The sequence below is a fragment of the Leptonychotes weddellii genome, chromosome 12, assembly GCF_054177405.1.
Source record: "Leptonychotes weddellii isolate Sample4059 chromosome 12, ASM5417740v2, whole genome shotgun sequence".
NCBI classification, from domain to species: Eukaryota; Metazoa; Chordata; class Mammalia; order Carnivora; family Phocidae; genus Leptonychotes; species Leptonychotes weddellii.
The window spans coordinates 24413964-24441844 of NC_138380.1; the positions used below are offsets into that span (position 1 = coordinate 24413964).

Below are 27881 nucleotides of genomic sequence, written 5' to 3' on the forward strand. Positions count from 1 at the left end.
TCCACCCTGCAGTCTCTACTTTCTCACAGCTCATTCTCTGTTGAATCCACTCCAACAAGGTTTTGTCTCTGCTACCCATGGAAAATGCTCTTGTAAGGTCACCAGTGGCCTCTAAGTGGCCAGATTGGTGGCCAGCCGGTCTCATCTTCCCCGGCCTGCCCACAGCAAGAGTGGTGGTGGTACCCACACTGCGCTCTCCCCGTTCCTCCTTTGCGCACCTTTGCAGCAGTGTGTACTCCACTCGAGTCTCCTATATCCCTCCCTCCAGTTCATCCTCAACAAAGCTGCAAGGCTTTTTTTTTTTTTTTAAGCACATATCTTACTCCTTTATTTGAAAATTTCCAACAGCTCCCTATTTCCTTTGGTTCACCTAAAATTTCTTTGTTCGAGGCCTTATTTCCACATGGAGCTAATGTCTAAACCCTACCTCCCTAACAGTCTAGTCTGAAGAGAAAAGGACCAAGTGTGGGGACAGGAATTCCTTCTTCAGCCTTTCCGAGGCCAGCCTCCCTAATCCCAGCTTCCTGCCCAAACCCCTGTCTCTTCTTCAGGGATTGACACTAATAGTTACCTCTTCGAAAAAGACCTGTCTTCTAGGGGCACCTGCGTGGCTCAGTCGTTAAGCGTCTGCCTTTGGCTCAGGTCGTGATCCCAGGGTCCTGGGATCGAGCCCCTCATCGGGCTCCCTGCTCTGCGGGAAGCCTGCTTCTCCCTCTCCCACTCCCCCTGCTTGTATTCCGTCTCTCGCTGTCTCTCTCTCTGTCAAATAAATAAAATCTTAAAAAAAAAAGAAAGACCTGTCTTCTAAGCACGGGACTATGGCTTTACACTGTGCCCTCATCAGGGATACAGATCAGAACAGAGGCATTGGAGCCAAATCCTGGGTTCCAATCCCCACTCTGCCAATTACCAGCTATGTGATGTTGAGCAGGTGACTAAATCCCTCTCTGCCTCCGTGCCCGCCTTTGTGGAATAGGGATAATAATCATACTTACTTCATGGGGTGGATGTGAGGGTAAGGTAAGATAATAGATGTCGAATACTGGAAACAGAGCTCAGGACATAGCAAGGACTTGTCACATTAACTAGCTGTAATGCAGAGCCACGCCTCCTGCCCATTCACAAGACGCACACAGGTAACCAGGAGAAATGTTCTCTGGCAAGAATACTGATCCGGGAAGACCTAGTCAGAGTAGTTTGTCAGGCTAAAGAGGAACATGAAACCGGAGTGTGGCAGAACCTTGACCAGACACAAAGGCACCCCCACACCGCTCTGCAAAAGCTCACTGAGGAATGACAGTTTCCAGTTCCCTCATCCCAAGTCCCCTTGCCTCACCCCATGTAGAATTCAAAGCTATTGACTTTCCTTCCTTCACCAGGATCCTTTGAAGTGCAAGTTTTACTCTAATCTTGAGTAGAGCCTCAGGGCCTCAGTGATTCATCTGTTCTTTTTATTATGCCACAGTGTTTCTGATCAAACAGAATTTGAGTAAGGGAATCCATCCTGTCAAACAGTAAACAAAGAAACTCTCATAATAACCCAGTGTTCTCACATGGCATCCAGCCTTAGTTGTCCTGGAAAGCTCCTGCCCTGTAGAAAGGCACTTAACCATCTTGGATATAGAAAACGGACAAGAATAGTGTTAAGTTTGGCTGTTAAATGTATCTGTGTCATGATTATACGGATCGTTAAGTGTTCAAAAATGCTTTAGAAGCATAGCTTGATTGGTAGAAAGGTCAGCAAATTTTTTTCTGTCAAAGCCTAGACCGTAAATATTTTAGGCTTCTGGGCTACGCTGTCTCGCTGTCTGTTGTCTCGACTACTCAGGTCTGCCTGTGTAAGGGAAAGAGGCCATAGGCAATGATAAATGAATGGGTGTGATTGTGCTCCAGTTATATGCTATTTACAAAAGCAGGAGTGGATTTGGCCCAATGGCCCAAATTTGCCAAACACTAGTCTAGGATGATGTTTCTCAATCTGGAGTCGTGTCCATACTACCTTTATGTTTTTTGTCTAAACCTATGCACATTCATAATCATATTGATTATGACATAATTTAAAGCTCACTCTATTTTTATTTTTTTAAGGATTTATTTATTTATTTATTTTAAAGATTTTTATTTATTTATTTATTTGACAGAGAGAGAGACAGCGAGAGCAGGAACACAAGCAGGGGAAGTGGGAGAGGGAGAAGCAGGCTTCCCGCTGAGCAGGGAGCCTGATGTGGGGCTCGATCCCAGGACCCTGGGATCATGACCTGAGCTGAAGGCAGACGCTTAATGGCTGAGCCACCCAGGCGCCCAAGATTTATTTATTTTAGAAAGAGGAGAGTGCGTGAGCATGGGGAGGGGCAGAGGGAAAGAGAGTCTTAAGGAGACTCCCTGCTGAGCGAGGAGCCTGACAATGCTGGACTTGACCCTGAGATCACCTCCTGAGCCTGAGCCGAAACCAAGAATCCGATGCTTAACCCACTGCGCCACCCAGGCACCCCAAGCTCACTCTGTTTTTTAAATAAATTGATTATAAAATGAAAATAATAATACTACAGTAAAAGGAAAATGACTATTGCTAGTACCAAAAAAAGGTAACCTGAAAAACATAAGTACAATGAAAACAAAGCATTGCAATTAAAATGCTAATTGAAATTTGAAGAATAAAATTTACCACCGAAGGCAAAGTTCCTTAACAAAGCTCATATTGTGCCTCCTCACTCCAACTGCTCTCTCCCAACTCAGCCACGGTAGCCTTCTTTTTTTTTAGATTTTATTTATTTATTTGAGACAGAGAGAATGAGAGGGAGGAGGGTTAGAGGGAGAAGCAGACTCCCTGCTGAGCAGGGAGCCCGATGCGGGACTCGATGCGGGACTCGATCCCAGGACTCCAGGATCATGACCCGAGCCGAAGGCAGCCGCTTAACCAACTGAGCCACCCAGGCGCCCGGTAGCCTTCTTAAAGTCCCTTCTTTGCATTACCCCTGCCACCACAGTGTGTGTGCACAAGCTGTTTTGTGTGTGTATAGTATGTGTGCACATGCTATCCTGCCTACCTGGAATGCTTGTCCCTGCTTCTTTCCTTGGTTAACTCTAACCCAGCAGGGAATCTTTCCCCCTGAATAAGCCAGACCTCCCATTACAGCAGCTCACAGACCAGCAGGCCAGTCCTTGGAAGTACATGTCACAAATGCCTTTTTATATTGGCTGGGAAATTATTGGATTGTTTTCTGACTCCCTGCTGTGCCATCTTCTTTTTGAAGTCAAGGGATCAGGATCTAACACTGTAAGTTACCACAGCAGCTTCTGAGAAATAATTATTGCACTGAACGAGTAAATGAAATAACTAAGATTTTTAAAAATCGAAATTGGTCTATTCAGGTTGTCACTTTTCTTTTTTGTAATCTAAATCTACATTTTATCCGTGAGGCTCTATAAATTCATATTCTTATAAGTAGTTAAAAGCCAACACCTTCTTAATAAGGGAAATGTTTAGCTATTTACAGCAAAGCCAGGGATCGGAATTACTCCCTCAAAATAGGGCAGAGAAAAGTTGAGTGATTCTGGGCCATTTTGAGGTTTAGCTTTCTCCAAATATTCCCAGATGTCACCCTTCCAATGTCAGCATCCCTTTCTTACTTGGTCAGTACCCTCCCATCTCATCAGATCTACTGAGGATGTTAATTTAATGCTTTAAAGTAAGTACACAATTCTTTTTTTTTTTTAATTTTTAAAAAAGATTTTATTTATTTATTTGACAGAGAGACACAGTAAGAAAGGGAACACAAGCAGGGGGAGTGGGAGAGGGAGAAGCAGGCTTCCCGCAGAGCAGAGAGCCCGATGCGGGGCTCCATCCCAGGACCCTGGGATCACGACCTGAGCCGAAGGCAGACAGACGCTTAACCACTGAGCCACCCAGGCACCCCTAAGTACACAATTCTTAAAATAAAAAGTGTTTGGGCGCCTGGGTGGCTCAGTCGTTAAGCGTCTGTCTGCCTTCGGCTCAGGTTGTGATCCCAGGGTCCTGGAATCAAGTCCTGCATCGGGCTCCCTGCTCAGCGGGAAGCCTGCTTCTCCCTCTCCCACTCCCCCTGCTTGTGTTCCCTCTCTCGCTGTCTCTCTCTCTGTCAAAAAAATAAATAAAATCTTTAAAAAAATAAAATAAAATAAAAAGTGTTCATGTCCGTACCATCCAAAATGATCTTGCATTTTACAACTATGCTGTACATACTTGGGAACAGTGACAAGTTAAACAGCAAAAGTTTGGATTGAAGGCAACACAGGTTAGAATCCTAGTTCTCTTGTTTACTGACTTCTGTAATCCCTGTTTTCCTAACCTGTGACACGGAGATAACAAGAGCTATCTCACAGGAGTTCAATAACGAAAATTCGACCAAGTAGAATTTAAAAATCTCATTGGCTTTATTAATCAATTCGTGAATCAGGCAGTACTGAGCAAGTAGAGAGGGGTTCCAGAAGACCACAGAAAGGAAAATGTTTTTAAAGGCAGGACAAGGAAATCATAAAAGGAAAAAAAGGATTATTTCAGGTGAGGTCACCTTCCTTTGGGGACAAAAAGGTCTTATGAGGTGGATTACCTCATCTCTCCTTGGGTGATAGAGAGGGTCCATGTGAGGACTACTTTATTGATGCTGACCAGTAAATTCCTGACTGACCTGCTTAAGACTACATTGTAGGCTGAGGTTGAAAGTGCAGTTAGGTTAGGTGTTAAGCCCTGGTTTGGTGCCATGCCTAGTAGAAGTGACTCAATTTTGGGCTTGTGGCTTTCTTTGTTTAACACAGGACTATTCTGGGGATTTTGTTAGGATAATAATGTAAATACTAAGCCCCAGATCTACTGGTATATGATAAGCACTAAATACTCAGTATTGCTGCTACTATTACTTGCATAATTTACGTGCTACATTCTCCTAAGTGAAGGTGAAAAAAATGCTACTCACATCAAGAACATTTTAAGAAATTGTTTATTTATTTATTTATTTATTTTTTAAAGATTTTATTTATTTATTTGACAGGGAGAGAGAGACAGTGAGAGAGGGAACACACGCAGGGGGAGTGGGAGAGGCTTCCGGCTGAGCAAGGAGCCCAAGGCGGGCCTTGATTCCAGGAATCCAGGATCATGACCCAAGCCGAAGGCAGACGCTTAACCGGCTGAGCCACTCAAGCATCCTAAGCTCAATTTCATATTTAAGCAACATCAATGCAGATGAAAAAGAACAGAAATGTAAAAACTGCTAACCCGTAGATCTAGAGTTGATATTAAAAAGGTTGAGTGTAGGGAAATTTGTGACACTCTCAGTATTTTTTAAAAGTGTGTTGTTTTAATAAAAAGTGTGTTGTTAAATGAAAGCTCCTTCAGCACTTTCAAGTCTTTGCTCAGATGTCACTTCTCAGTGACACCCACCCTGACTGTCATGTTTACAATTGTAACCTGCCCCATACCTCTTCCTCCTCCAGGAACCCCTGATCTCCTTTACCCTAGTCCTTTTTCCCAGTTTTCTATGACACTTATTGTCTTTCACCCTTCTATTTAATTTGTTTATTGTAGTTTGTTGTTTATCTCTCCATTAGAATCTTCACAGGAAGGAATCTTTGTCTCTTTTCTTCTCAGATGCCTCCCCTCTGTCTAGAACAGTGCCTGGCCATTATTGGAACTCGATAAATACATGTTGAATAAAAGAATTAAGGAGGACAGAGACTACAGAACGCCTTCTTGTAGAAGAGTTATGTCCTGCAAATATTTAACAAAATCCTAAACAAAAAAGCAGGGGGAAATAGCCATGTATAAAAGATATTATCTTAGTATCATATTGAGTCCATACTTCCGGCAGTTTTGAAAAGAGCTAGATTATGGCACTAAGAAGTGAGCTGGGATTATGTTAACTAAGTGGAATTAAAATAAAAACTTAAAAAAGTAAGGTAGGGTTGACTTCTTGGTGTATGTCTTAGGACTAATCCTGCAAAGGAACAAATCAGAGTCTCATTCCAGTTCCTACAATGATTTGCATGGAATTAGCAAGATATTTTTCCATGTATAAATTTAAAAGTCTCTGCTTCAAGTCTCTGATGCAAGAGATGTTTGCCTAGAAATCAACATCTTGTCTTCATAGTGCACATTTTCGGAATGAAGCTTAAGCTATCACCTTATTTCTACAGAGACCACCTCAGTTATTCAGTATTATCATCTGACTTGATAAAACCAGTGTCAAAATTAATAGGAAGTGGAAATCTAATATATGAACAATATCATTATATGGCCTTCAGATATGTCTAGAAACTAGAAAACTATAATACATATAAACCACTCTCAGTGTACATATGTATTGCTTTTTTTAAAAAGTCATGGGTTCTCTTCCATCTGTGTATACTTATTTCTTTTTAGAAACTGGACATAAACAATTATCCTTGTTTTATAAAATGGATTGTTCCAGGCACAACATTTTTAAATTGACCTATAGCCAATCCTATCACATTTTAAATACTCAAGAAACATTATTCTAAGGAACCCTGGAGTGGAAAAAGAATTGCCTTAAACAGCTGTTTATCTGTTAATTTCAAGCCTACCGGGAATATGATACACTAATTTGGCTTCTTTCCTGTTCTCAGAGCAATAGAAAAATCCTTTCAGGCTAGGATTTAAGTAGACAGTAGACAATAGAGTAGAAAAAGCAAGTCGTCAATGAGAATGAAAAATGGGAAATACCCTCAAGCAATGACAATTTCCACTTTTTATTTATACATAAAAAACTTTTCCTTACTCCATACGTAGGTATGTTTTCTTCTTCATTATGTGGTCTTTATAATGAATATTCCAAATCTGTGCCTCGTGTTCACTCTTACTGAAAAAGGCAAGCCATCTTTGTTGCTTAATACCAAGCAGCTAACATCCCAACTGGACACAGGCTGAGAGTTTGAAGAACCGGTCTTCTGAGACCTTCATTTTATGTGCTACTCTGGTGAAGGACGTTGGTGATGGGAGTGGCTGTGTACGTGTGTAGTGGTGGCGGGTGGGATGTATGGGAAATCTCTGTATCTTCCCCTCAATTTTGCTGTGAACTTAAAACTGTTCTTAAAAATTGTCTAAATTTTTTTAAAAAAGGAAACTGTAAATCAGTGTGTGAGTATGATTCCATTTTTTTGGTAAACTGTATAAAATTATGTATGTTTATAAGCTTAAAAACTAGTCGAGAAAAATTTTATTTACTTATGCAATTCTGCAACCCTTATATTGTTTTAGAATTTACTGTTCTTGTACTTAATTTTTTTTCTTAATGCTAAACCAAATGTAATTGAAAGTCACCTAAAAAGCACCAAATTATAAATTGTTTTTATAAGAGCATAAACTTACTTATTTTAATATCTGTTCCATATTTCTACTAAATTGGTGTTTAAATCATAGCACACAACCAAATAAGCCCATCAACCCAAGCATTTGCCCTCTCTAAGTCTTATATGAATGGACTCTTCCTTATCTATAAAGAATGTCAGGAACATTGAAAATAGCTAAAGTTAGAATCACAGAATAAGGAACTAATAACACCCAACAATTATTGTGTTTAATATTTGCCTTCCATTGTTCTAAGACTTTGCCAATTATAAACTCATTTTCCCCCCTAACAACCTTATTGTTATTTGCATGATACAGCTAAAGAAATCGAGAAATAGAGAGTTTGAATAACATGCCCAAGGTCACAGGTAGTAAGTGGTGGATCTAGGATTTGAAGTAAGCAATCCAGCTGCAGACCCTGAACTATTTACCATTCAGTAACCAGCTCTCCTTCCAGGGGAATTCTTTATATAGTTTTAACAATAGACAGCATACATCATAGGGCAGTTTTTTGTTTGTTTTTTTTTATAGGGGCAGTTCTAGGTATTTGAGAGTTTTTGTTTGTAATCATATTGAACCTAAGTTGGCTCCCCTGTATCTTATACCCAATGGTCTCAGTACTACTGTCTAGAACAATATAGAACAAGTCAGAGAATCAGAGATCTTTGAGTGGAAAGAAACCTTAAGTTCAGACATCCTTCAGGTGCTTCTTCACCTACATGGAATTTAAAGAAAGCTATCATATCTCTCTGTATTACTCTGCAAGCTTCACTCCTCCAATTTCTTCAACCTGAGTTGCTGCTTTGGGAAACATGGCAGTTTGTCAAAGTTTCTCTTTTTGACATGCAGAATTGACTTTAACATTCAAGATTTGGTACATTGCAAAATCAGAGACATTATTTCTTCATGCAGGTAATACTATAATTTGATAAGAAATCCCCGCCCTGCCCATATGTGTGTATCTCGTACTCATGTTGGACTATTGTATTAGGACACGGTTGTCCTATTGAGGCCAAAGTGTATTCTCTTGCCAGTCACTCTTGCCAGAGTAGAAACCAGGGTCTCATTGTGATGAAGTAGTCATTCCCAATGTCAATTGCCCACGGAAAAGAGACATCCTGGGAATAGAATTAAGACCTGGAAGGGGGTCTATAATGTGAAAGAAATGGATCATTTTCCTCTCTCCACTCGGGGTCTTCAGAAGTGTTTGGAGGACTCTCGGGTGCTGGGGAAATTAGACGTTGCACAGGGAGGCAACTGAATGGTTAGCAGGGAAACACAATGCGATGGTTGGGCAGGGGGTCCTGAGGCGAGCCATGGTTCTGCTGTTTGAGAAGAGCCATTCCTAGAAGCTGATTGTGTACAGTAGTCTTTGTGTGGAAATTGCCTCCAGTTTCCTGGCGCCTTTTGTTAAATTATAGCTTGTGCCAGAGTAAGGATATTTGGGTACAGCTGTTGGGGCCAGTGTAATCTCTTAAGGGATAAGAATAAAGCTGTGACGTCCAAGTGCTCATCCCTATCTGGAGACTCTCTGTCCACTGCTGAGCCTGGAGAATTAGTTATTCTATTAAGGGAGCTTGTAAGCTTCCTTGTAACATGCTAATACTTTTAGCTTTTCAACAATTACATTATACCTTATAGTTATGATAAATTTCAAATCAAGTAAAGTGCTCAAGATGTTCAGACATCTCTACTATACATATACCATACCTGTTTGAATTATATTTTTAATCAAAATATGAAAGCTCACAGTTTTTCAATTAAGTTTTTTTTTTTCCTTGATGGCCCAGCCTGTCAGGATCATATAGCCAAGTAGTGTCAGTGAGCCCTCTTTGAGCTTTGGTCACATTCAGACTGGACAAATGTGTTATTATGTCTTCAATCAAATCATTTGTAAAAAAGATAAATAAGACAGGGTCAAGGGTAAAACCTTGCTTTATTTATTTGGCCCATTGAAATGAATTCACTTAATATTATCTGGTACATAATTCATCAAGTCCTCAAGGAGATCCTGGGAGGCTTGTCAGATGGCTAGCTGCATTGACAGTACACTGTGTTTGTATCTTTCCCTGATAACCTAGTGACAGTTATTGAAATTAGAAAGAAGAAAAAATAGGCTAATTTAGCTATCAAATCTATCGTATGCTTCTTGTGATCAACTTATTCCTTTCTAAAATACCAAACTATCTGCATACTATTCATTTTTAACTTTTTGCCAAGAATCGATTTTAGTACTAATAGAATTCACATCCCCATTTTTTGAAAATATGAACAGCGTTAGTCCAGCAATCCATTTGCTGGACTACAGCAATCCATGGGGGCTACCATGCTCAGACCTTTATTTTTTTTTTCTTGGATATGATGCAGTAAATCATTTAATTAGAGAACTAATATGATAACTGTATTTCATAGGTTCCAAGGCATTTTTATGCACTTGAACATTTTTTATTAGGATATATCTTATAATTGATCATTTATGGTTTAATTGAGAACTTTTTTGTCCTTCTTAGTGGAACTTAAAATGATGCCGCATCTTTTTACAGAAGAGAAAAAAAATCCAGCAACATACCAGGTCGCTCTTCCACTGACATCACCTATTGCTGGTTCTACGGATTTGGCAACAGCAGCAGAACAATAGAGATAAAAAGCCAATGATCAGAAATAGGCTTCCTCTGTTCCAGTAGTCCCCAAATATAAATGACCAGCAGACCCAAGCGAGGAGTGTTTGCTAACTAATTGGCTGGATTGTTTTAATATACATTCCTTGGACCCCCCCCCCCCGCCCCAATACTCTGATTCAGCAGGCAGGGGAAGGGATCCAGAAATCCCCTCATAGTTCTAACAGCCGAGTTTGGGGGCTACCATGCTCAGACCTTTATTTTTTTTTTCTTGGATATGATGCAGTAAATCATTTAATTAGAGAACTAATATGATTACTGTATTTCATAGATTCCAAGGCATTTTTATGCACTTGAACATTTTTCATTAGGCTATATCTTATAATTGATCATTTATGGTTTAATTGAGAACTTTTTTGTCCTTCTTAGTGGAACTTAAAATGATGCTGCATCTTAACAATGGATGCAGTATTAAATTCAATGAAATACGGTGTTACAAGTTATAAATTAATTTCACTGTTTTAGAGTCACAAATTTATCTTTTACCTTTAGGTTCTTGGCAAATAAATACATGCCTTTGGTTATAAGGTGCAATTAGCTAAGAACATGAAGAGGAACTACACATTTCCTTGGGACTGCTGGAAAAAATCAGAACTCTTTGTATTGCAACAAAAGCTAATAGGGTCTAGGATTTTGGGTGACAGAAATTGAGAAAAAAAAATAAATGAGTGGGGACTGTGAGGAATTATAGGTTATTCCAACTTCTTAGCTTAATGTGGTTACAAGTGAATTTTTATTAATAGTCACTTGAAAATTATGTTTAATAAGTTATAGAGGATAAAGTTTATTTTTTTTATTTTCTTGCCTTCAGGAAAGCTTCCTGAATAGAGGGTAATGAAAGCAATAAACAGAGGCCAGACAGTGACATAGTGACAGGCTTGAATATCAGTGTAGGCTGCACAATGAAATACATGTGACGCTGTCACAGCAGGGGGAAAGAAAAAATATTGACCAGGAACACTTAATTGTATGAAAGAAGAAAATGAAGAAGAGTAGAAAAAATACCTAGTGACAGCGCAGGAATGGGAAACCAGGAGCATGGCTCCGAGTCCAGTGCTCTTTGAGCTCTTCACTCTATCAGGCTACTTCTCTTGGCACCTAAGCTAAGTTTGTGATTTTCGTTAACCTTGAAAATCAAGACTGTTTTTAGAAATCAGAAATTTTCCATAACCTAAGAAACAAACATCCTCCAGTTACGTGATGCTAACTACATTTCAGTGAGAAGTCTGCTTTTTTTTTCTTTTTATGGAAGTACAGATTTTTTTCAGCAAAAATATTGTATCTTGGGAAAGAAGTTTGACCTCAAGCATTATCCCTTTCATTTCCTGACAATTATTTTAAAAGACACAAAAGCAGAACAAAAACCAATTTAAGTTGCTTTCTCAAGACTATGGCAAAAATCCAAGACCGTGGTAGAATCGGTGGTGGTCTTGGTTTAAGGATCATTAAAATGCATCTAAAAAAAGTCTGCTTTAACAGCAACAACAACAACAAAAACAAAAAATTAGAGAAATCTTTTATCATGGATTCCAGATACATAACAAAAAGATGTATAGGTGATAGAAAGAAAACATTCTTCTCAGGTTTTACTTTATTTGATTAGCGCTATTTAAAACCAGTTGGATAAGGTGACACTGAAGAGCGATCGTCTTAAAAAATGGTACTGGTAAAATTGGACATCTAAAAAGGATGACCAATGAATCTTAACCCTACCTTTCACCATAGAAAATAATAAATTCTAGGTAGATGGCAGGGCGAAATCTGAGAGGTAAAACAAAGTTTCTAGAGGATAACATAGACTTTTTTTTTTTTTTTGAGAGAGACAGTGTGGAAGGAGGGGCAGAGGGAGGAGAGAGAGAATCCCAAGCAGACTCCATGCTCAGTGTGGAGCCCAACATGAGGCCCAATCTCACAACCCTGAGATCACAACCAGAGCCAAAATCAAGAGCTAGATGCTCAACCGACTGAGCCCCTATTCAGGTGCCCCTAGAATAACATAGGATTTATTAATAACCTTGGTCTAGGCAAAGATTTTTAAAGCAGCACAGAAAAAGCACTACCCTTAGAGAAAAAGACAGATAAATCAGGCTACATTAAAATTAGGAACTTCTGATATTTAAAAGAAACCATTAGGAGAGGAAAAGTGCAAGCCACAGTATTGGAAGAAAATACGCTGATAGACATTAAGGCTGGATTAATGCTGCTGTGGGCATTCTTGAACCTGTCCTTTGGTGCACATTCTATACATTTCTCCTAAGTATAACATAGGACTGGTTTTATATAAGTTAGTAAGATTATATTATATTATATCATATTTTATTATATTATAGTGAATATGATATTCATATCACAGAATGTTATACAACAATGAAAATGAACAAACTACTATCACAACAGTATGAATGAATCTCACAAAAATAATGTTCAGGGGAGAGAAAGGCAGCTACAGAGGGTATATTTTATTTTTATAAAATTATAAACTAGAAAAACAAATCTATGATGATAATAGCCAGACAGTGATTACCTTTGATGAAGGGAACAGTGACTGGGGAAGAAGCACAAAGGTGTTTTAATGTGAGAATGCTTTGAACTGTAGATGTATGATCTGTATCCCTTTCTGAATGTATGTTATACTTCAACAAGACAATTATTATAAAAAGGAAAAAAGAAAAATTACAGTAATAATCATCAATTGTGGAATTGATTAGGAACTAATAGAGCTGTAAACTAGAGGTAATCTGAAAGAATCACTGAATTTCAGCTAAAACAATTACCTGACACAATTCTACCTATTTCTGGTTAAGGAGAACATTTATTAGTATACCAGTCTTATTCCAAAGAAAATTTGTTTTTGTTGTTTTTTAGGTAATTCCCATTACTTCATTTATGAGATGTCATTTAAGTTTTTTTTTAAATTTATCATCCTTTATTTTTTTTTATTTATCTTACTTCTATAACCTAAAGAAATGCTATGCAATTCAATGAATTGCAACTTTTCTTCAGAGTTGGTTTTTCCTGCTTCGTTTTTTAACATTACACTTTTTTATTTTTTAAGATTTTATTTATTTATTTGACAGAGAAAGACACAGCAAGAGAGGGAACACAAGCAGGGGGAGTGGGAGAGGGAGAAGCAGGCTTCCTGCTGAGCAGAGAGCCCGATGTGGGGCTCGATCCCAGGACCCTGGGATCATGACCTGAGCCAAAGGCAGACGCTTAATGACTGAGCCACCCAGGCGCCCCTAACATTACGCTTTGTAATAGGAATTTTATTCAATGGCCTGCTTTGACTATAAAATGAAGAATTTAGTAGTTCACATGTTCAACAGACTGGAACTTTCTGTTTTGATCTCATCTCTCTAGGGAATATGTATTACTGCATCCTCTTTTGAGTTTGATGGAAAAATAAAACTCAGGCTTCACAAGTACATTGGCCAATAACAAAGGCATTCCTTGTTCAAATGTTACTCTTCAGAGGCCCCTCAGTGTTGTGAGGATGGGCTGTGGGACACCTATAAGGAACCCACTTTGTAGAGTGTCATTGATGTTAGATCATTGGAGGGACAACTAATCAGTTATCAAGATAGAAATGATCTCTGAAAAAGAAACAAATCTAATATTGAGAATGTACTTCCAATGGAATATTTTTCTCAGAGATTAGATGTAGTTGAGCAGATTTCTAGTGTGGTTGACATCCTCATCAACATTTAGGGGATGGCTTGCAGCTCTTCCTACCCCTTAGGAGCTGATGCTTAGGGAGAATGTGTAATCTTGCCCTTATCACAGTCAATAGTAATTTCGAGGTCTCCCACTTATCCTGAAATACACATCTTTAATCCTAAAGCACTCAATGTTTATTAAATGGGAATAACAAGCTTCACCCAGGAAATATAATTTGAGGAAATTATTAGCACTGATAAAGCAGAAATTAAATACAAACTCAGGAATAACCCCTAGTAATTATAATAAATCAGTTAATGAGTTACTTATTGTTATTATTAATATTATTATTATAATCAAGAAGCACTTCCTCTATGCCATAAATTCTTTCATGCTTTATCTCATGCAGTCCTCCTCACAATTTCCTGATTGTACCAGTGAAGGAGGCTTAGAGAGGAGTTAACATTTATCCGGGGTCCATGGCTCAGAAGTGAGCATCCAGATCTTAAACCCACATTTACGTGATTCACAATCCATGCTAGCTAGTTATGCGGCAAGAACGATGAAGTTAGACATACATCTCTGTCTTTTCTTCGCATTTTGCTCCATTTTGATATATATCTTCATCCGATGGACTTGTGAGTTGTTGTAACACATCTTAAGATGGATGGCATTGATGTGGGCCATGGTCGTCACTTTTCCAGGTGTCATGTGTGATGGCTACCAAAGGGCTGCTTTGTCTCGGGCAGAGCCTCCTGATGACAGCACAGAGTGGAGGGGGGACTCTCTGGAAGACCCTGACATCTTATATCAAAACATGAGTGTTTTCTCATCTATTTTCCGTTACCTTATTTTGTTCTCATGATAATCATGTGTGTCACCTAAGACATTTATTGACATTCTTATATTCGAGAAGAAATTCCTGCCGTAAATACTAAGTAATTCCTGCCTGATAAATCCAAGGTAATGGTATATTAATCATGTTTTTTAAATTTTCTGTATATTACCGTGTTTTGACATCTTAAAACACCTTTCTGGCTGGGGAGAGACTGCTCCTCCTGGGGCTAGCTAATTCTTAGAGACAGCAAAGAGCATGCTATTTGATGAGCACATGAACCAGTCCAGAGCCCTACCTCCTCTGTCGGCTCTGTACACCCCAGGAGGCAATATTCCTCTGTCTTTATAATCCCAGCGCCAGGTACCAGGCAACTAGAGACCACCCTTATAGCCCCAAGCCTACCAAAAGTATTCAAACTAGCCAATCCCAAACTATTTACCCTGCCCTGCCTTGCCTTTTCCATAGAAACTCCAAAGGCCATGACCTAAGCACTCCCCCACCCTCACCCACTCCTGCCTCTGCTTCCTAACACAAACCTGCTGTTCCTGGTGTGTCTACGTGTGCTGAGCTCTGCCTCTTGTTCCTAGTAAGTCTGTGAGTAACATTAACTTTTTCTTTCATTGGTATTGACCTCTCTGTGCAGCCACTCAGACTGCACTCATTATGCAGTCACCTGCATAAATGAAGACCCGGACACAGGACAAACCTTTCCCTGACTTTTTTCCTACTTGGCAGCCCCCCATCCCCATCACTTTACATTCAGCCCTGTGTCTCCACCTGCCCCGTACCCTGCCTGGGCAGATCCTGCTTTCTTCCTCTATCCCCACACGGCCCCTTCCTCATCTCACCCCACTCTCTGATGCGTTCTCAGTCCAAGGAAAAGCACATGGCATACTTTGCGCATCCCTGTCCCCTGAATTTCGGTGATGAGACCGTGAAAAATACCCCCAGCCTTGCTGCAGCCCACCTGTGCTCCCCTCCTTGACTTTGTTGGGATAATACAGGTGGTTTCAACATCCAGCTCAGTTCTTTCTGTCTTCTCTGGCTCTCTCTGCCTCTTTCTTTCTCTGTGACCTTAAGCAAGTCAAGCAAATGTTTTACCTCCTGCTTGGAGGCAGATGAAAAATGTTCCACTTCACAGGGGATTTGGGAGGACTCGTTAAAAGCTCCTGAAGTGTTTTGAGAACCTGCCTGGTCTCAGGCAGAGGAAGCAGCCTTGACAGCATGGCTGCACATTGTCATTGTAAACATGGCAGCTCGGAACAAGCTCTTACGACTGGGCTTTGGAAACAACTTCCTCGAGGTAGGAATGGACTGAAATGAAACTGCAATGTGGTCAGCTGTCACTTCAAATGCAGCCATAATGCAAGGAGCTGTTAGTCCTGGGCTCCTCTTTGTGTCCACAGTGCTTTGAATATAAATGTAGCAGTTTTCTTTATTCTGACTTTCTCATTTAGAGGCTTTCATGGAGGAGACCTAACAGTTAATATGCGCGAGACTGTGTATGAATATTTTTTTAAAGTATGAAGAAGTAATTGATGAGATTTCAGACAAAGGTTTCTCTTAGGTTATTTGGCTGAAAGAAATCACGTGCTAATTTATATCTGTAAATATGCCTGTGACATACAATCCAGCTCAAAATATATTGTCTCGTCAAAATGTGGGTGAGGGACACTAAGAAAAGCAGATGATGCTACCTAGAAGGTCCATCTGAGTGACTTGCAACATACTATCTTAAGCAGGAGGAAAGATTACATCCACTGTGACAGAGAGCATGAGACACTGTTTTCAAATTGGAATCAGAAAGGAATCTGGATGGTTTATGGGGCTTTGGATGACGGCACCCTTAGCCCAAATCTTGAGAGTGGTGGGGTGGTCAGGAAATTGAACTTGACAAGCCCCAAGATTAATCTTCTGCTTCTATTCCTTATTACTCTTTCCTCTATTACTTCACAGAATCAACCCAAATAAACAAAAATGGCAGAAACTAACTGCCATGGTTTGAATGTTTGTGTCCCCCTCGAATTCAGACAAAGAAATCCTAATTCCCACAGATGATGGTATTAGGAGCTGGAGCCTTTGGGAGTTGCTTAGGTCATGAGGGTGGAGCACTCGTGAATGAAATTCATGTTCTTATAAAAGAGGCTCCAGAGAGATCCCTCCCACCATGTGAAGACAGTGAGAAGGTGCCAGGCGTGAGTCAGGAAGAGGCCCTCACCAAAACATGACCATGCTGATCTTGGACTTCCCACCCCCCAGAGCTGTGGGCAATAAATTTCTGTTGTTTATAAGCTACCCAGTTTGTGGAATTTTGTTATAACAGCCCAAACAGACTAAATATCAACTAAGATACTTTCTTCCTATAACCTTGAGTTGGGTGGATAAGCTCATTTGACAGAGGAAGATATGAGGGAGGAAATTCAGAAATATAAACAGTTAAATCAAGCTAGATCCAGCTGGAGTCATTTCCCTCAGGCAGAACAAGCTCCATGGTTGATTATAATCTGACAAAATTCCTTAGAAGAAATGAAAAGAAACCCAGCATGTGTTTTGTACAGACCCCAGAGAAGCACCTAGCCTCTACTCCATGAGCACCTTTTTAGAAAATCTGTTTTATTTTTTGGTGCTCCCTTTTCTTCCCCTTTTTCTCAGTCCTCCCCATGCTCAGTTTTCTGAACATATAAGTGAGACTCAGGCAGTCACAGCTTCTCCTTAACACAATTTTATGTCACTCGGGGGCACTCATTTCTAGCATATTCCAGGAGAAAGTATTTATTTATTTATTTACTTATTTACTTATTTATTTAAGAGAGAGAGAGAGAGGGAGAGCATGAGGGGAAGCAGGATCTCCCCTGAGCAGGGAGCCCAGGGTGGGGCTCGATCCCAGGACCCCAGGATCATGACCTGAGCCGAAGGCAGATGCTTAACCGACTGAGCCACCCAGGCACCCCTGGGAGAAAGTATTGACAATCGATCAATAGTGCATGGAATTCCTTCTCCCAGACATGTAAGGACCTGTAGTCCTGGGCCCTGGCGGATGCACAGTGTCCTTTGAATCCAGGTCAAGTGGCGGCATGTGTCACTTGCACACAGAAGTGTGTGTGGCCAGGATGGTCTGAGAAGCAGCCTCATGCAAAGAAGTCAATCAAACGTGAGCAGACCATCCAAAGGAAACATCTGCCTGAGGGGCTGACCAGAGAAGGTGAATCCAGGCATGGTGATCATTGGATACAATTGATGAAGACTTTCTACAGGAGGAAATTTAAAACAGAGGAGGTAGAAGAAAGAGCCTGATTTAGAGGGCTGGCTCTATGGCAGCCCTCTGAGAAATTTTGGCTATGTCTCTTAACCTATCTAAATCTGTTTCCTTAGGTACCTGGGTGGCTCAGTCCATTAAGTGTCTGCCTTCAGCTCAGGTCATGATCCCAGGGTCCTGGGATCGAGCCCCGCATCGGGCTCCCTGCTCAGCGGGGAGCCTGCTTCCGTCTTGCTCTCTGCCTACCGCTCTGCCTGCTTGTGTGCACACTCTCTCTCTCTGTGAAATAAATAAATAAAACCTTTAAAAATAACTAAATAAGTAAACAAACAAACCTGTTTCCTCATCATGGAAATAAGGACAGCTTCTACCTCAAGTGTTATGAAGTGAAACCTGATGATACATGCAAAACACTTAATACAACATTTGCACAGAGTATAGGCTCATTCCACTGCAGCTATTAGAATTATAAATACTGTTATTGCTATTGTTATTTACCCTAAATGAAGGGGAGGGTGGCTGTATCCATTTTCCTAGGGTGTTGATGTACTTGGTGTGGCAAGGAAGGGTTAAAGAAATCCTATTTGGACAAATACAAGATCCTGACCCAATCTGACTTTCAGCTGCCGTCCCCATATTAAAAATGAGGAAATGGAGGTAATAGGATAAGTTTACAAAACTTGTCCAGGGTCACACAGAAAAATAGCAGAGTTAAAACTCAAACCTACATAGTTTTCTCTGTCTTGATAGCTAAACATTTCCAACATAACTCTTAGCTTCTTAGAACCGTTCCCACACCGTACTGAAGTTCCCTGGTTATGGTTTCGTTGAAGACACTGTCCACTCATTCATCCCAGTGCTCTTACCCTCTTGTCTGTGGGAGGGCATCAGAGGGCACTCCGTGAATCAGGCTATGGATATGCGTGTGAACATACACGGGGACAGAAATGCACACACACATACACACCAGTAATTTTTTATGTGATTTTTCCAAAATATCTTAGTGAATACAGTATTTCAATGTCAATTGTGGCTGCCCCTATAGACAGACACTGTAGACTCATCAGTGTTGTCATATGTCAGAACAGCTTTCTACTGCTAGGAACTAAAAAATATGTGTCCTGCCATCATGATGATGAGCATCTGTCTTTGTTTACTTCAGGATTGGCTTAAGTTAGAAAATGGCAAAGAAAATAATAAGGAAGAGATGTCAAATAGCTTTTGGCTTTGGTTCCCATTGTGTGTGATAGAACACCAAAGCCCTAGTCCTTTTTGCATGACACATTCTTGTCGGTGAAAGAAGCTCATATGAAGCCAAAAATGCTGAAGAAGTATCTCATAATTTTTATACCAAAAATTTAGTAGTGTAGCTCTTTTCTAAGAAAAGAAAACTAGAGTTGAAAAGGCAAGACTTTACCAAAATTTAGTCTGCCCTGAGATGAATCAGCCTACTCTTAAAATAGCAACAAAGTGGTAAAACCTGGGTACCCCAGAAATGGTCAAGTTAGTGTGTGGTTTGGGGCAGAAGAGACAGGTTAAAGCAGTGACTCCAAAAATTGAAATTATTTCATGATGGTTGACTTTTTAAAAATAGTATTTTGAGGCATACGATGGAGGAATTGGAAGCTTCTTTGTGCAGCCAGCTGATGCCTTCAAAAATAAATTCCCATTTAGCAAGTCCCTTCAGAAATTTCAAATCCATTGATATCTTTGAAATGCTGAAAAGTTTATTCAGCAAAAACAATTCATTGGGCACTTTGTGACTAGACAGAACACCTGTGGGGCTTGGTAACACAGCTTAGAGGACCTATCTTTATGCAGCAAGCTCTATACCCATTGCTTTCTCTGGTTCTGCTGTCTACAGCAAGGTGTCAACTTTGTTTATGCCAGCGCTTTGAATCATTGCCTTTTCAAAATGTTTTCTCATGAAACGAAAGCAGAATGTGAACTTCTCTTTTACAAATCTGTGATACAGAAATATGCAGACAACTTGAAACTCCACAACTCTTTAAAGTACTTCTGATAAGACAACCTGAAAATTGAAACATGAGTTCTTAAATCTCCCTTTGTTGACATCAACAGCATCCCCTTGCTGAAGAAGAAACTCAGTGATGTGAAACCAACAGAAATTAAACGACATTAAACCACTATCCACGTCAGATCATCTTGAAATATCTTGGTGTTCTCTTGTCGTAAGCCCATGTGTCATCTGTCATGAATTGATTCTGTTTGCCACCACATGCTGTTGTGAGCCCAGCTTTTTAGCATGTATTGCCATCAAAACAGAAAGTGTACGGGAAAGTGTATGTGTTGTCATGCCAGAGACCACTCAGTAATTTCAGCTTCTCATCAAGCCAAGGGAGAGATGCCTTCTCAGTGAAATTTATTTTTTAGCAAAGATAAAGTTTATGGTTTAACTTTATTTGCATTCATTGGATTTCTTTCTTTCCTGCTTCCTATTTTTTTTTAATGTTGCCTGAGATTAATTTTGCATGTAAAGAAGGATGGAAAAAGCACCATTCTATATAAAAGTATTTTGATCTAACCTAACAAAATCAGCTGTATACATAATTTTGCTTATCATCATATATAAATATCTCCAAGAAGAGAAGGTCTAGCTTTCACCAGATTCCCAAGCCTCTATGATGCAAAAAGGATTAAGAATAATAGCATGAAATTATAAATATCTCAAGGTCAGAGATTCTTTGTAACCTGCCTCCCTTTCCACAGCACCTGGGAGAGTGACTGCACTTAATACCCAAGAGGTTGGTCATGGGAGTCATGGCTTTCCCATTTCCTAAACGATGTTGACTGAAAGAGACAGAATTGGCTGAATGAGCAGGTAAACTCATGATTTTTAATTTTAAAGTGAGTGCAAATCTTGTTCCTCAGCAAGAGAAAGAAGAAAGCCTCTTTTTTTTTTTTTTTTTTTTTAAGATTTATTTATTCATTTTGAGAGAGAGAGAGCACAGCCTGGGAGGGGCAGAGGGAGAGAGAGTCTTAAGCAGACTCCGCACTGAGCATAGACCCGGACTCAGGTCTTGATCTCAGACCTGAGCCAAGACCAGGAGTCTGAGGCTTAACCAACTGCACCACCCAGGTGCCCCGAAAGCTTCTTTATTAAATATCTTTTTTTTTTAAGCTTTTATTTATTTACTTAGAGAGCAAGCAAGAGAGAGAGCTTGAGTGGGGGAGAGGGGCAAAGGGAGAAGGAGAGAACCAGACTCCCCGCTGAGCAGGGAGCACAACGTGGGACTCAATCCCAGGACCCCAGGACCCCAGGACCATGACCTAAAACGAAGGCAGATGCTTAACTGAGCCACCCAGGTGCCCCTCTTTATTAAATATCTTATGAATTGGAAAGGGATGACTGGGAGGATATAAAATGAAAATTTATTTCCTTTGGTTGATACCACAAAACAGTGGGGTAGAATATGTTTCCTTACTTGTACTGCATTTCCATACTGGATTCAAAGTCAAAGTCTTTAACAATTAAAGTAAACATCATTGGGGTATTGGTATTGTTATGGGCCGAATTATGTCCCTTCAAAATTCATATATTGAAGTTCTACCCCCAGTACCTCAGAATGTGACTTGTAGACAAGATCTTTACAGAGGTAATCGAGTTAAAATGAGGCCATTAGAGTGGCTTCTAATCCAATACAACTAGTATCCGTATACAAAGAGGAAATCTGGACACATACAAGGGACAGATGGAAGACATGGAGAGGGGGACGGCCATCCAGAAGCCAAGGAGAGAGACCTGGAACAGACCTGTCCCTTATGCCCCTTGGAAGGAATCAACTCTGTTGACACCTTGACCTTGGACTTCTATCCTTCAGAACTGTGATAAAATAAATTTCTGTTGTTTAAACCACCTAGTCCAGGGTACTTTGTCATGGCAGTTCTAACAAACTAACACATATATCCAGAATAAATCCCAGGAACTCCAGGCAAAGACAGTGAATATAGGCTGGGAGGACCCTGGAAGTAGCACTAAGCTGGGACACAGAAGCAGATATGATGATTAATCCCTCTGGCCACTGCCTCGGGAAGGAGAAAGCTCTTAGGACCTGACATAGACAGCAGCTCTGAGCTTCAAAGTTTTAAGTACCTTCATCATACATTAAGTCTATTAGATAATGCAATGCCTCTATTATAGGAGTCAAGATTCTTGTGTCGAGATAGTAGTTTTTTTTTCACGCCCAGAGGTTTAAAATGTAAAATCTCAATGTTAGGGGTAGAGGCAGAGGAGCAATTATAAGAGCATCGTGGAAGTCAATCCTTACCTTCCCGGGCTCCAGCTACACTCGACTTGACTCACCCGCTGCTGCTTCTGGCCCTGCACGTCTTCAGTTGCTTTTCTCTGCCCTCACCCCCAGCTATGGAGGCACCCTGATGTTCCCTGGCTCCTCTCCCTTCACACACTCTCATGGTTTCAGGTATCATCTTAATGGGCTTGGACTCCTGTTGTCCTTCAGGCTTGAGTTTGCATCCTGGCTCTGCCCTTTCTTTCCCAGTGGGTTGCTTTGGGCAATCTGAGCAGCCTTCCTGAGCTCTGAGTTTCTTTAGATCCTAACAGCATCACCATTACAGGGTGTTATGGAGAGGAAGTGAGAAATTGCCTGTAAGCTCTTAACAGGTGTGGCCCAGAACGGGTGTCCCATAAATGAAATCTGAAATAAAAATAAAAACAATACAACAAACCAGTATAGGGTGCTTACCACGTGCCAAGTACTGATGTAAAAGCTTTACAGATCAACGCACTTAATTCTCACAGCATATGAGGAAACTAAGGCACAGAGAACTTATGCAACTTGCTGAAACTCACACAGCAAATGATGGACCTGGAACTCAAACTCAGGTAGTCTCGTTCCAGACACTGTCTTCTCAAACTATTAGGCATACTGTATCTCTCTGACTATTATTTTTCATTATTAATGACACAGTCCTACTTTCTCCCTTGAGCTTCCAAATCATATGGCTTAAAAACAAAAATACAAACAACAGAAAACTATCTGGATACCACACAGTGACCTCAGATACAACATGCTCAAACGAACCCCCACACCTGCTTCCTGCCCCTGCTCCCTTCTCAGGAGTGGATGCCATCGTCCAGCAAGAAACCTGGTGTCACATTAGGTTCCTTGTTTTTCCTAGCCCTCCCACACCCAAGCAATCTATTGATTTCTATTTCTATCCTCCTATCTCCTTCCCTCATCCTTACCTCATTCAAGACTTCATCGTCTCTGCTTTGGAAAATAGCAACAGCCTTCTAACCAGTTTTCCTGCCTCCAGGCTCATCTCCTCCCCTCATCTTCTCCACAGATTTAAAATACAAATCTGACCCTTTCAGTCCTGCCTAAAGGATTAATTTGGAGTTCATTAACGTAGCCTAGCGGACCCTCATATCTGATCCTGTCTACCTCTCCAGCCTCAACTCCCCCTCCTACCTTGTCCCACACCTTCTTGCACTTGAGCAAACCCCTGGTGCTCTCTTCATCTCGCTCTCCTTCCATCTCTCTGCCTCTCTCTGTCTCTCAGTCTCTCTCATATACCATGTTGTTTCACAACTAGTATATCAGAATCTACATTTAAAAAGAATTATTCAGGGGTGCCTCTGTGGCTTAGTTGGTTAAGCGGCTGCCTTGGGCTCAGGTCATGATCTCAGAGTTGAGTCCCATATAGGGCTCCCTGCTCTGCGGGAAGCCTGCTTCTCCCTCTCTCTCTGTCTGCTGCTCCCCCTGCTTGTGCTCGTTCTCTCTCTCTCTCTCTCTGTCACTCTGTCAAATAAATAAAAAATAAGATCTTAAAAAAAAAAGAATTATTCAGCTTATCTACTAAGAATACACAAAACAATCACAGGGAAAATATAATCACTTACTTTCCCACCCACCATTTCCCTCACTGCCAAAATGCCCATCAAATTAAATTTGTTACTTGAAGGAAAAAAAAACTTGCTTTTAAATCAGTTTTATAAGTAAGCAAGTTAAAAAAAAAAAAATATCTCCAAGACATAAAGATTCTAAAGTAACCACAAACCAGCAATTATTTATATTCTGTTTTTAGCATCTAAATCCCCCATGTTTCATCTGAAAGTTAAGCTGACTGATTTTCTTCTGGTGACAAAGTGGGCTAGCATATGACCAGTTATCATTTCTGTTTGCTGAAACCAAAAGGCTTCAAGGACAGAGGCGGTATTGTTGAAAAAGCCTTGGGATTGACACTGTTACCCTACTACCCTCTGCTGCTGTAAATGGAAAGTTTGTCACTGTGTGCCTGACATCCAGACTTCCTCTTTCTTTGAAGGCCAGTTTCTCCTTTAAACCATGAAAGTTACATATTGAAAGTATATATGAAATTAAATGCCCCTTGGTCACCTGCGCCCTGGGTCTAGCACACAGAAAAGTTCTCAGTAGTTGGCAGACACTCGTGGTCAGATGCTGCTGTGGAGTAAAAAGAAGAAATCCAAAGTAGTTCTATGTTCTATATGCCATGTTATTTCATCTCATAACCTTATGGGAGGGCAGTATGTTGTAATGGTGGGATGCACAGACTGGGAAGTCAAAGCCATCGGGGCCTTCTTTGTAGCTGGACCTATGTGACCTTGGGGAGTCACTTAATTGAAGGCTCAGTTTCTTCATCTGAAAAATAAAAGTTAAATGGGAAGTTGTATGTAAAGCACATAATTAAATGATGAGTAGCAAATGGAAGCTCTTATTTATGAAGAGTTATAAGGCAATGATTGACAATTTCAGCAAGGGTAGTTCTCAACATCATTGGGGAACAAGACGTCACTAAAATTATTAGTCACTGAAATCGGCTCTCACCATTCAAGGATTAAAGTTTTCTATATGATGCAAAAAGTCTACTTTTGGCTGCTCAACTCTCAAAAATATTTGTATACTACATATTATAATCTTCATGATTGTTTCTACTTTCATAAAATGATTAATCTCAGAAATCTTTTACCTCTGATCTTCAATTAAAACCTGTAAGAGGAAAATGAAATAATCCATAATGATTTGTTCTCCAAAAGTTATATAATTATATGTTAACTCAAGCCCATCCTTGTCCCTATATGTATTATTTAGGATTAGGAAGTTGGTGTGGGGGAAGAAATATATTTCAGTAAAAATTGTATGTGCTACCTCCTACTCTGACATTTGTTATTAAAAATGTGCTATAATGAAATAATTGGGAACCAAGTATGTGAACAAAATTGTATTAACACAATGTGTTAAAATTTTATGGAGTCTAATTAGAAATATGGCACATCAGGCATAAGACAGAAACCCCTAGAAGTATTAATTTTATTTTGATAATATTTGTGCATCGGCATAATAACACATTGTGCCAGAATTAGGTAAATTTGTTTTCAATCAAATTAAACCTACTTACCCTTTTTAAGTAAAGAATAATTATAAATACATCTTCCTGAATATCATATTCCTCAAAATGAAAATTTTAAGGCCAGTTTTAGATTTCAAATGTAAACTCTAAATCATCTACTAGACGGAAAACTCTGGAATGTCTATAAAGCCTTCAAACAAATAATGATCTTTATCGAAGTGCCTACCATTCTATGACAAGCACTGCACTAGCTGACTTTTGTTTACTTTCTCTAGTCTTCTCAGAAATTGGCCTTTCATAGTTGGAAAAACAAAGAGAAGGGAAGTGACTAACCCAAAGTCAACAACTTGCTAATGATTGAACTGGAATTAGCTTGTTCTTTCCTTTACTACTAATTTAGGCTTCCCATGAAAAACTACTATCTTATTTTATTTAAAAGATACTTCTTACAAAAGATTTATTTGCCAAAACTTTATATGGCCTTACTGCTCATGAAAGCAGTGAGGTTTAGTGGATAGGGGAATGTGTAGCTCCTAGTGACTAATGTACTTTTAAAATATAATAATGATAATTAAAGTCAAATACCACATGAGAAACAATAGGCAAAAGAAAGAAGGTGTTCTTTTTAAACCTGGTCGTTGGTTTCCTGTTTCATATTGTAATCTGTTGATATCTGAAAAGGTCTATCTTAATTTTCAGAAATGGCAACAATCTCCTAAAAATATAATTTGGGCATAAATGAGAAACAAAACACGGTTTGCTCTTTAAAAAAAAAAAAAAATCTTGGCAAGAAAAAAGAATACCCTTTAAACAAACTATGAAAAAAAATGTCAACTTTACTATTTAAAAACCAAGTTTATGAATAAATAGTAATTACAGAATCTGATAATGCCCAGTGTTGGTAAGGAAAACTGGCTCCCTCTCATTCACTATTGCTGAGATCCTTATTTGGAACAAACTTTTTAGAAAATAATCCAGCAGTGTCTATCTAAAGTGAAATTTATATACCCTTTGCATTAGCAATTCCACTCCATTCTGGCAAAAGTGTGCATATATATATATATATATATATATACACACACACACACATACATACATACATACATCCAAACGTTAACTACAATATTTTTGATAGAGAAGAAAAAAATCTTCAGAAAATGAAATGTCCATCAATAAGAACTTTAAAAAAATTGCCATATAGGGTACAGTGGAGTACAATGTGGTTACTACAGATACTCCAAAAATATGGTCATGTGAGAAAAGTAAGTTTTAGACAATGCATCTTACTGAATATCTTACACCATAGCCCCATTTGTTTTAAATATACTGTTAAATAAAGAGGCCCTGAGACTGATGTGGCTCTGTTGCTATGACAGCCTATAAAGGCAAACCAAAATCTAAACCTATCATGCCTCAAAGGTAGAAATTAAAACGCTAAGGACAACCAATCACAGCCAACTAGGCTTAGCTTTAGCCAATCAATAATTTCCTTTCTTTGCTTCCCTTCTTTCTCCATATCTCTTTTCCCTGTCCCTGTCTGTGGAGTGCTCCTAACCACCCCTGGTTTGGTGCTACCCAATTTGAATCAGTTTTTGCTCAAATAAGCTCTTGAAATTTTTAATATACCTCACTCTATCTTTTAACAATAGACACACACATTTGCTTCCATATTTCTAGGAAATTTCTGGAATTACATACAAGAAACTATAACCATGAGTTATCACTGGTAGAAGGAGGAAGGAAGAGGGTTTTTAGTTTTCATCTGCGTAACTTTGCATTATTTCACCACGAGCAGCAATGACTTTATAAGAACAAAAGAGATTTTATTTTTTTTATTTAAATTGAATTAATTAACATATAATGTATTATTTGTTTCAGGGGTACAGGTCTGTGATTCGTCAGTCTTATATAATACCCAGTGCTCATTACAACACATACCCTCCCCAATGTCCATCCCCCAGTTACCCCATCCTTCCACCCCTCTCCCCTCCAGCAACCCTCAGTTTGTTTCCTATAATTAAGAGTCTCTTATGGTTTGTCTCCCTCTCTGGTTTTGTCTTGTTTCATTTTCCCTCTCTTCCCCTATGATCCTCTGCATTGTTTCTTAAATTCCACATAACAGTGAGATCATATGATACTTGTTTTTCTCTGATTGACTTATTTCACTTAGCATAATACCCTCTAGTTTCATCCTCATCATTGTAAATGGTAAGATTTCAATTTTTTGATGACTGTGTAATATTCCATTGTATATATATACCACATCTTCTTTATCCATTCATCTGTTGATGGACATCTTGGCTCTTTCCATAGTTTGGCTATTGTGGACATTGCTGCTAAACATTGGGGTGCATGTGCCTCTTTGGGTCACTACATTTGTATCTTTGGGGTAAATACCCAGTAGTGCAGTTGCTGGGTCATAGGGTAGCTCTGTTTTCAACTTTCTGAGGAACCTCCATACTGTTTTCCAGAGTGGCTGCACCAGCTTGCATTCCCACCAGCAGTGTAGGAGTGTTCCCCTTTCTCCACATCCTCGCCAACATCTGTTGTTTCCTGATGTGTTAATTTTAGCCATTCTGACTGGTATGAGGTGGTATCTCATTGTGGTTTTGATTTGTATTTCTCTGATGCCAAGTGATGTTGAGCACTTTTTCATGTGTCTGTTGGCTTCTTTGGAGAAATGTCTGTTTATGTCTTCTGCCCATTTCTTGATTGAATTATTTGTTCTTTGGGTGTTGAGTTGGTAAATTCTTTATAGAT

The 27881-nt window shown here is 39.6% G+C and overlaps 1 pseudogene; it reads left to right on the plus strand.

Annotated features, from left to right (window-relative positions):
• The first annotated feature begins 15761 nt into the window (after positions 1–15761).
• The window catches only part of LOC102737229 (gametocyte-specific factor 1 pseudogene), a 13874-nt pseudogene continuing 1754 nt past the window's right edge, over positions 15762–27881 (plus strand).